Source organism: Sciurus vulgaris (genome assembly GCF_902686455.1).
Source record: "Sciurus vulgaris genome assembly, chromosome: 7".
Classification (NCBI taxonomy): domain Eukaryota; kingdom Metazoa; phylum Chordata; class Mammalia; order Rodentia; family Sciuridae; genus Sciurus; species Sciurus vulgaris.
This window is the reverse complement of record NC_136467.1, coordinates 108,927,425-108,936,772: the sequence shown is the minus strand read 5'-3', so window position 1 is coordinate 108,936,772 and position 9,348 is coordinate 108,927,425. Positions and strand designations below refer to the sequence as shown.

Sequence of the window (9,348 nt, the reverse complement as noted above, 5' to 3'; positions counted from 1 at the left end):
AACTTTTTTTCTCAATTTTTTTGATTTTTTTTTGTTTCAATTTCATTGATTTCAGCTCTGATTTTAACTATTTCCTGTCTTCTACTACTTTTGGTGTTGGTCTGCTCTTCTTTTTCTAGGGCTTTGAGCTGTAGAGCTAGGTCATTTGTTGATTTTTCTTCTTTTATTGAATGAACTCCATGAAATTAATTTTCCTCTAAGTACTGCTTTCAAAGTGTCCCAGAGATTTTGATATGATGTATCTTTGTTCTCATTTACTTCTAAGAATTTTTTTATTTCCCACCTGATGTCTTCTGATGATGTCTTCTTCATCATTCAATAGCATATTATTTAATCTCCAGGTGTTGGAGTAGTTTCTGTTTTTTTATCCTGTCATGTATTTCTAATTTCAATCCATTATGATCTGATAGAATACAAGGTAGGATCTCTATCTTCTTGTATTTGCTAACAGTAACTTTGTGTCATAAAATATGGTCTATTTTAGAGAATGATCCATGTGCTGCTGAGAAGAAAAGGTATTCACTCTTCGTTGAATGGTATATTCTATATATATCCACTAAGTCTAAATTATTGATTGTGTTATTGAGATCTATGGTTTTTTTGTTCAATTTTTGTTTGGAAGATCTCTCCAGTGGTGAGAGAGGTGTGTTAAAGTCAACTAGTATTATTGTGTTGTGGTCTGTTTGATTCCTGGAATTGAGAAGGATTTGTTTGACATACATGGATTTGCTATTGTTTGAGGCATAGATATTTATGATTGTTATATGTTGCTGATTTATGTTTCCCTTAAGCAATATGAAATGTCCTCCCTTATCCCTTCTAACCTACTTTGGCTTGAAGTCCACATTATCTGAAATGAGGATGGATACTCCAGCTTTTTTGTTGTGTCCATGTGCATGGTATGTTTTTTCCCATCCTTTTACCTTTAGTCTGTGGGTATCTCTTTCTAAGAGGTGAGTCTTTTGCAGGCAGCATATTGTTGCATTTTTCTTTTTAATCCAATCTGCCATTCTATGTCTTTTGATTGATGAGTTCAGGTCATTAACATTCAGGGTTATTATTGAGATATGATTTGTATTCCCAGTCATTTGACTCATTTTTGTTTTTTGACACGACTTGGTTTCTCCTTTATTTGGCTATCCCTTAGGGTAGTTCTTCCCTTTGCTGATTTACATCATTGTTTTTTATCTCTTCCTCATGGAATATTTTGCTGAGAATGTAGTGCTGACTTTCTTTTTGTAAATTCTTTAGCCTTTGTTTATCGTGGAATAATTTTATTTCATTATCAAATCTGAAGGTAAGTTTTGCTGGGTATAAGAGTCTTGGTTGGCATTCATTTTCTTTCAGAGCTTGAAAATGTTGTTCCAGACCCTTCTAACTTTTAGGGTCTGGGTTGAAAAATCTGCTGATATCCATATTGGTTTCACCCTGAATGTAATTTGATTTTTTTTTTCTCTTGCAGACTTTAAAATTCTGTCTTTATTTTGTATGTTAGTTATTTTCATTATAACGTGCCTTGGTGTGGGTCTGTTGTAATTTGTATATTTGGAGTCCTATAAGCCTCTCATATTTGATTTTCCATTTCATTCTTCAGATTCGGGACATTTTCTGACATTATTTCATTGAATAGATTGTTCATTCCTTTGGTTTGTATCTCTGTGCCTTCCTCAATCCCAATAATTCTGAAATTTGTTCTTTTCATGATGTCCCATAGTTCTTGGAGATTCTTCATGATTTCTTACCATCTTCTCTGTTTGTTCAACTTTGTCTTCAAGATTAAATATTTTGGGCAAGGCTGCAGCGCAGCAGGAAGAGCTGCACTGGGTGACTTTTGAAGGCGCTCTCCCCTCGCTGTCCCGGGGGGCATCTGCAGCTCCTCTCAGGATGAAGCCACGGGCCATAGCAGGCACCTGGATCTGCATCCTGCCTCAGCGCCCAGAGGACATGCAGGAGAGAGAATGAGCCAAAGGGACACGCTGGTGCCCCTGTTTGCGGGGAATGTGGCAGCACAGTGGGAGCTATTTTGACACATCCGCTGGAAGTTGTGAAAAAGCAGCTGCAGTCGTCTTCTGTGACTCTCTGTGTCTCTGAAGTTCAGCTGAGCAGCACGGCTGGAGCCAGTGTCAACAGCGTCGTGTCCCCAGGACCTCTCCATTGCCTGAAGGTGATCTTGGAAAAAAAGGGCCTCGCTCCTTGTTTTGAGGATTAGGCTCCAATTTAGTGGGGGTGGCCCCTTCTAGAGCAATATACTTTGCTGCTTATTCAAACTCCAAGGAAAAGTTGAATGATATGTTTGATTCCGATTCTATCCAGGTACACGTGATTTCAGCTGCCGTGGCAGGCATTTACTGTACATTTCTCCCGAGAAAAGAGTGAGATCGTGTTATCTCATGCTCCCCATCCGCAGGTCACTTCCTGTAGAAATATGGACTAACTTAAATCTCATTTTACTGCAATCACTGCAACCAACCCCATTTGGCTTATAAAAACTCGGTTACAGCTTGATGCAAGGAACCGCGGGAAAAAGTGAATGGGTGCTTTTGAATGTGGTGGTAAAGCATGTCGGACAGATGGACTAGAGGATTTTATAGGGGCATGTCTGCTTCACATGCTGGCATGTCAGAGACTGTTATCCATTTTGTTATTTATGAAAGTATAAAGCAAAAACTACTGGAATGTAAAACTACTTCTGTGATGGAAAATGGAAAGCCGGTGAAAGAAACATCAGATTTTGTGGGAATGATGTTGGCTGCTGCCACCTCAAAAACTTGTGCCACAACCATAGCATATCCACATGAAGTTGTAAGAACAAGACTATATGAAGAGGGAACAAAGTACAGATCTTTTTTTTTGGACACTGTCTTTGTTTGTTCAGGAAGAAGGTTATGGATCTCTGTACCGTGGTCTAACAACCCATCTGGTGAGACAGATTCCAAACACAGCCATTATGATGGCCCCCTATGAATTGGTGGTCTACCTACTCAGTGGATAACAGCAAAGGCTGCCGCACCAGAGAAAAGGAAGACCGAAAAGATAACACGGACCATGGAGTAGCGAAGCCAGCATGGTGGACAGAAGGAACGTAGTTGGAAACATGGAACTATGCCCAAGTATAAGTTTGATTGTAGGAGTTAAGGTGTATCTGTGCCACATCACTTAGTGTCTCTGTAATGGGAAACATCCTCAGTCACCTTAAAGGAAATGCCTTTAGAAGCATTCCTTAAAATTTCCATTTTTTCTACCATGTCCACAAGATACAGTTGTGTTTTGTTGATTAATGGCTTTCAGAATATAGCGTTATTGTTCCAGGAGCATTTTTTCAATCTTACAAAGTAATCCCTAATTATATACTATATAACTATTCAAATATTGTATTTGACAGTCATAAATTTCTAACTTGTAGCATTTAATTCCTATAATATATAAAATAATAATAATAGGTAGATCCTGAGTATGTTCCCATTTTCCTGAAAGGACCTGGCACAGTATTTTAAATTCAACTCTTTGGCATCAGTAGTTAACTGTTATTGACAGCCAATGAAATTGTATCTAAATATCTTGTGTACTTCTTACATTAAGATGTTTTGGTTTCCACAACTAACAACTGCTTGGCATTGAGCATAATGTGGATTTTAAATTGTTAGCATATCAAACTCATAATAGTTTGGCAAAATAAACTAGTAAAACATTAAAAAAAAAAGATTAAATATTTTGTCTTCAGTGTCTGAGGTTCTCTCTTCCAGGTGTTCTATCCTATTGGTTATGCTTTCTATGGAGTTTTTAATTTGGTTTATTGTTTCCTTCATTTCAAGGATTTCTGTTTTTTTTTTTTTTTTGTTTGTTTGTTTTTTTGTTTTTTAGTATCTCTAACTCTTTATTGAAATGATCTTTTGCTTCCCCGTATTTGCTCTTTTAACTGTTGACTGGTACGATCATTCAAAGCCTGCATTTTCTCTTTCATCTCATCGTTTGCTTCTCTGATCATTTTAATTATGTAGATTCTGAACTCCCTTTCTGACATTTCTTCTGCCATGCTGCCATTGGATTTTATTGATGTAGCATCTAGGGTTGTTTGGGACATTTTCTTCCCTTGTATTCTCATACTGCTCAGGTATCTTCCCCTCTATTAGTGAAACTCTGAGATATTGCAGATTTCCCCTATTGACTTATAGTGTCCCTGCAGATTTCCGATAATTCACCTCCTACCCTTCAGTAGCCTGAAGTCTTGGAGGAACTTGATAATACAGTGATCCACGGAAGCTGCCCTTCTAGAGGAGGTGGACTTCAGGTGAGGTATATTCCTTCTTAGTGGGCAGAGGAGCCTCCACTTGTTGACCGATGGTCAGCCAAAGGGGAACCAGACTACAAGCTGGGGCATAGCTGGTTTGGGTCTTTGGTTCTACCACCCTGGTGGGAAAGCCTTGCCTGGTGGGGAAGTTTCACTGGGTAGCTCTCCACCCAGAAGTTCCCTTTAGTTCAGAACTACTGCCTGGGTCAGGGATCCTCGCCCTGTGAGTGAGTCTTTCGCTGGACAACCCTTCTCTGTGACGTTCCCTGCAGTGCAGAACTACTGCCTGGGCCAGGGAGCCTGGCCCTGAGAGGGAGTCTCCCACTGGGCAGCCCTCCTCCGATAAGCTGCCTCTGGGTCCAGGCCTGCTACCCAGGCCAGGGGAGCCTAACTCTCTAGAACTGATTTTTATAAAAGCTCATCCATTTCATAGTTGTTGGATGGATAGTTAATTCCTTTACTTAGTTGATATATTGGATCTATATGTACAAAGCACATACATATTATTAAAGCGTTTCTTTATTGAGTATGAAATATAATTAAAAACAAAATTAAACATAATTAAAGCACCTTTAAATATGTGCTATTTTTCTTCTATTATGATGATGACTGACCCCCTGGAGTATGAAAAATTTGCCACATCCTAAGGTATCAGTAAGTAAGATCCTACTTCATCAATCCATAACAAAGAATTTTCTTATTTGTGGGTCCAGTAGTTGATTCAGAACTAGGTTCACCTTCCATGTATGAGGTGTTAGATGGATGCCCAACTTGAATGATTTTGAGGACAATGAACAGATATTTAGGACAGCTATTTGAAAACAAATAGCCTTTGGAGACCCTTTAAATTTGCAAGCTCAAACTGGTGGACTCCAGCCCAAATCTCTGTTTTATTTGTTTGCCACCATGTTCTAACTTAAATTTGAAAGCTTTCGGGCTGGCTGGGCAGGCCCTCTTAACTTTGACATAAAACCTGCCACTTCATGTTGTTTTTTATCCTAATCCAAACGATGATAGTACCAACTAGTCTATAAAAGCAATCAACTGTTCAGAAGATGCTTCAGATATCAAGAATCATCTCAAAACCTTACAGATAATTATATACTTGTTGGACAAGTGTGAAGAAAAATTGCTATACTTGTACATTTTAGCTAAGAGAAAGCCTCTTGGTAAAGAAAAGAGTTTGTTAATAATTCCTTTCAAATGTTTGCAATTGATAATTTTGACAAAATAACTCTAACTCTGAGTTTTTTTCTTTTTTGGGGGGGTGGGTACCAAGGATTGAACTCAGGGCTCAACCACTGAGCTCTGTTTTGTATTTTATTTAGAGATTGAGTGGTTTAGCACCTCACTTTTGCTGAGACTGACCTTGAACTTGCTATCCTCCTGCCTCAGCCTCCCGAGCCACTGGGATTATAGGCATGCACCCTGGCAAATTTTTTATTTTTTTCTAAAGAAATGCTCTCATGGGTCCAAACACTCAAACATGCAAGAATGTGTTTGCTTGCATTATTAAAAGTAGCAAAATGTTGAAAACAATCTAGATGGGCATTTAAAAGAATGGTAATGGAAATTAATAGTAATGGTAATACATACATCATATATTATCTAAAATATACAACATATATATAGAATTTATGTATCTAATATTAATTTACTCTTATGAATTCATATATTTACTTTGTATATAGATGAATGTCATGCACACGTAAGATATACGAGTAATGACTAAACTGTAGTGGCAAGAAATGCTCTCAAGCCATACTATTATGTGAAAAAAGCAAGTTGCAGATATATGTGTGCATGTTTATAATTCATGACCACATTCATGAAAACTTGATAATGATTTCTTAAAGAATACAAGAAAGTGATTTTCCAAATTTTAATGTATTTAAGTCTAAGCTGCTTAAATCATTTGTAATTAGGAAAATTGGGAGGGGAATTTACTGTTGAAATAAAAATATTCCATGAAGGAACATAATATCATTCATTAACCAATACCTTCACAGACTTCTCAGCCCATGCTGTAGCCTCTGCCCAAACACTCTCCTTGCATTGCCACCCAATGCCTGCATTCCTAGCCAGCTACTACCTGTTAATCCTTCAGTTTAGGCTCAAATACCATATTCTCAGGAAGGTCTTTCCTAACCAATACAGCCATATGCTTTCAAAGAAATAAAATTCCTTCGTAGTACTTACCATGATTTAAATGGTAAGCTCATTTGGGAAATTATTCACTTCATATCCAGTTTCTCAGTGAACAATGAGCTCCGGGAAGTCCCGGGCATTTTCACACTCTGCACTATTATATCTCTACCACCTGCAGTAGTGTCAGGCATGTGGAAGATATTCAAAATATATCTGCTAAATGAAGAAATCATGAGTAAATTTCTTCTATCACTGCTATAATCTAAAGGAATGGGGTAAGTCTTGGTTTTTCAAGTCACATTAAATGAAGAAAAGGAAAATTGGACTTTGAAAAAAAAAGAATATAGAGTCATACTAAAAATTTCACCTAGCTTACAGTCTCACAGCTCTTACAAATTAAATCCTTACAGGTATTTGGAATGACTCCTGCATATAGACACCAAGCATATATTCGTTCCTTCGGTTTATTCATTAATATTAATGTGTTAATCACTCAGCTGTTTCGTACGGAAAGAATCATTCATGCAGTCCTAGATTCAATGCAGCACTTTGATTTTAGTTCACACCTACCGAAGATTTGTTTTAATAGCATCTTTTTTCCTGAAGATTTTTAACCATGCATTTCAGTTCTTATGACCCTTGTGCAAATTCTTGACTTGCTGCTTTTACAAAAATAGCTCTATTCAGTCCAAAAGGTGTATTACTCAGCATATCTACTCAACTTTTATTTTCCCAACTATTTCCTTTTTACTGCTGTTTATTTCAAGGTTTTATTTACCTATTATTCAAATGGACTTTTTATTACTATTTTCATAGCCTTAGATCTCTACTTGATGTTTTAAGAGGGTTGTGTCAGTGGATAATAGTTAAATTTTTACCCATTTTCTGCCTAATCTCAGCAAATCTGATGCCATTTTATAACTGCAATATCTCACACCATTCAGGGCAGGTCAATGCATGAATGTCATGTAAGGTCACTTGCCTTTGAGACAAAATCCCCCACTCAGTCGCACTTACCACCTACAAAAAACCAGCCATATTCCTGGCCTGTTGGACATCTCCCTCCCAGAGAACATAGTCCAAAAGCCCGTATTACCAAAGTTCTCTAAAATTTGCAAAATAATTTCATAAATGTTGTATGTCAAAACTTTTAATCTCCAATTCTTGTTGAATAATTCAATTACATAATGCAGTCATTTAAAAAAGAACTCCTGTGTTTAAACATTAAGCCAACTCTTCCAAGGCTAACAAATGATTCACAGTCTCTTCATTTGCAAACACATGAAAACTTGAGATTGACACACTTGAAACAAAAATAGACTGTTATTGAATTAAAGGGTATTGCACCTTTATGCAATGAAGAAAATTGTGATATTTATATTTTAAACCAAAGATGATTGAAAAAGATGGATTTATGTTTGGCTGGGATAAAGGGAAAAGCTAGAAAATGTGAGTCTGATTGTCCTGACTCTGGCATTGATCATACCTACTTTCTTCAATCATATTTCTAATCTTGATACATTATTCTGACCTACTATCCTGCTTCCACATATGTATATTCCCCTAGCCTGGACCATGATATCAATTTTTAATATCTACCTTTAGTATATCAGTCCTAACTTTCACATTTGGCACATAATACTCAGTGATACATTTAATGATTTGGAAAATTGCAATGTTGATAATATTTTCCCAGAAAGTAGCCCCAGCTTATCATTTATGGTCACTATTTTTTAAGTCATTTCAATAAGCCCAACATTATGCAGGAATTCCTGGGTTATAGAGTAGAGGAGCTTTCAGTTTTTAGGAGCTTACAATTAATTCAAGGAGTTGATAATATATAACTATTAGAAAAATTATAATCGATTAAAATATTTTGTTTTAAATATATAGGGATTTCCCTCTCAAATTTTCTATCAGTCTTTACTACATGAAGGAAAGAAATATTGTCACTTACTTGTATTATGTATACACAGCCTATGAAAGTATCAGATTGGTCTGTTTAGTGCATGTATAGTAAGTGGAGGCCCAAATATGCACATCTATGAAAAGTAAATCTGTAGTATAGAAAGGTAAAAATTTATCTGGCAAAAAGCTAAAGTGCCACCTATGCCAACACTGGAAACACACTAAACAAAATTAATCAACCATCAGCCACAAGAGAGTAAGAAGGATGACATATCCATGCTTCCTCTGTGAGATAAAAGTGTAGAGACCTAGAGAAACAGAATTCTTCGGAGTACTCTGCACAAATAGATATAAAGTACAAAATTTTACTTAAAAGTAATTTCAACGAGATTACGTTTTTAAAAATCAATGACAGGATGTGATCCAAGATGGCGGACTAGAGGGTGACTGCATCTCCAGTCGCTCCAGAACCCAGGATTCAAGAAGGGAAGGCATTGAGAGACTCGGACTAAAATAGATCCACGGGGTGAGTCTCCCACCCAGTGAAGCTCGGCCCGGGCAGCAGGCCAGGATATAGGAGGCTTATTAGAGAAGGGCAGGGCAGCTAGAGTCTTCCCCAGGCAGCCCTGCACACTCTAGTGGTGGGATCCTCCCACAGGACCAGCTTCTCAGAGCAGGCCCCCCAGTGAGAGCCTCTCCACACAGAGCCAGCTCCAAGCCCTGGAACCAGTAGACAGCTAGGGGAAGCTTTCTTCAGAAGCACTGCATTATCAAGTTACTCCAAGACTTCAGGCTATTGAAGGCAGGAAGGCAATATACTGGAAATCTACAGGGACACTATAAGCCAATAGAGGAAATCTGCAATATCACCGAGTCCCACTGACATCTGACCAATATGAGAAAACAGGGAAGAAAATGTCCAAAACAAACCTAGATACTATATCAATAAAACCCAATGACAGCACAACAGAAGAAATGTCAGAAAGGGAGTTCAGAATGTACAT

The 9,348-nt window shown here is 37.5% G+C and overlaps 1 pseudogene across 1 annotated transcript; it reads left to right on the top strand.

The window, feature by feature from the left end:
* The first annotated feature begins 1,958 nt into the window (after nucleotides 1-1,958).
* LOC306665223 (solute carrier family 25 member 36-like) lies at nucleotides 1,959-2,992 on the top strand (annotated as a pseudogene). The gene is made up of 2 exons: nucleotides 1,959-2,334; nucleotides 2,438-2,992. The product of its transcript is annotated as a solute carrier family 25 member 36-like (transcript).
* Nucleotides 2,993-9,348: the final 6,356 nt, after the last annotated feature.